The sequence below is a fragment of the Myotis davidii genome, unplaced genomic scaffold, assembly GCF_000327345.1.
Source record: "Myotis davidii unplaced genomic scaffold, ASM32734v1 scaffold624, whole genome shotgun sequence".
Taxonomy (NCBI): Eukaryota; Metazoa; Chordata; class Mammalia; order Chiroptera; family Vespertilionidae; genus Myotis; species Myotis davidii.
Genome location: NW_006295731.1, coordinates 590,380 through 591,993, shown reverse-complemented (window position 1 = coordinate 591,993; position 1,614 = coordinate 590,380). Strand labels below are relative to the sequence as shown.

At 38.7% G+C, this 1,614-nt stretch overlaps 1 protein-coding gene across 1 annotated transcript in view; it reads right to left on the bottom strand.

The window, feature by feature from the left end:
• Nucleotides 1-1,614, bottom strand: part of IL1RAPL2 (interleukin 1 receptor accessory protein like 2) — a 641,810-nt gene that overhangs the window by 61,915 nt on the left and 578,281 nt on the right. The gene's annotated exons all lie outside the window — the stretch shown is intronic.

Here is a 1,614-nt window from a genome sequence, read left to right as displayed (position 1 = left end):
TAAGTGGTTAGGTACCAGCGGTCCCAGATTGCAAGATGAATGTCCAACTGCTGGTTTAGGCCCAAGGGGTCCCAGTTTGGAGTTGGAGAGGGTGCAGGCTAGGCTGAGGGACTCCCCCTCCACATGCACAAATTTACAATGGAATATTATTGAGCCTTAAGAAAAAAGGAAATTCTTTCATTTGCTATAACATGGAGTAGCCTGGAGGCTATTATGGTAAATGAAATAAGGCAGAAAAATATAAATATTATACTGCATAATATCACTTATATGTGGAATCTAAAATAATGCTGAAGTCATATAAACAAACAGCAGAAAAGTGGTTGTCAGGAGCTAGGTGGTGGGAGAGAAGACAGGGGGATGTTGGTCAAAGGATACAAACTTTTAGTTATAAGATGAATAAGGTCTGGGGATCTAATGTATAACATGATGACAATACTTTATAATACTGTATTGTATAATTACAATTTGCTCAGAGTCTAGAAAATAAATGTGGTTACAAAAATGTAAATATGTGAATGGATGTGTTAATTACCTCAATGGGGGAAATCATGTCACAATGTATATTTATATCAAGTCATTACATTGTACACTTTAAGTACCTTACAATTTTATTTGTTAATTTTACTCCAATAAGATGAAAATTTTTAAAAAATAGATATGTAGTATTATTTTATATAGGGTGGCCAGGGAAACCCTATCAAGTAGGTAATATTTAAGCAGAGACCAGTATGAAAAGGGGGAATGAGTCATGCAAATAGCTTAGGGAAGGATGGCTCAGATAGGGGAAATACCAAGTGCATAGACCAGTGATGGTGAACCTTTTGAGGTCGGCATGTCAGCATTTTGAAAAACCCTAACAACTCTGGTGCCGTGTCACATATAGAAATTTTTTGATATTTGCAACCATAGTAAAACAAAGATTTATATTTTTGATATTTATTTTATATATTTAAATGCCATTTAACAAAGAAAAAACAACCAAAAAATGAGTTCGCGTGTCACCTCTGACACGCGTGTCATAGGTTCGCCATCACTGGCATAGACCATGAGCCAGGATTGTGCTTTGTTAGTATGAGAAATTGAAAAGTGGCTAGTGCATGTGATGTTTGAAGCATATTTTGGTGACAATGAGATCATAAATTGCAACAGATTGTGCCATGCCTTTTAGGCCATGACAATGATTTGGGGTTTTATTCTAAGTATAATAGTGAGGCGTCTGTAATTGGAGGGTTTTGATTAGAGGAATAATATGATCTGACTTACATATAAAAGGATCATTCTGACCTCTGTGATAATAGACTGTATGTAAAGATGGGGGGAGTACAGAGATCACTTAGGAGGCTATTGTGGTGAGCTAGGCAATTGATCCTGGTGGCTCAAACCAGAGTGGTAGCAGGGAAGGTAAAGAAAGTGATTGGAGAGGGAGAACCAAGATGGCGGCATAGGTTAACGCCGGAGTTTGCTGCCGCGAACAACCACTTCAAAAGTGAAACTAAAAGACGGAACGGACATCACCCAGACCCACAGGAACGCTGGCTGAGTGGAAGTCCTACAACTAGGAGGAAAGAGTAACGCATACGGACACTCAGAGGAGGCGCAGTGCTGAAGTCA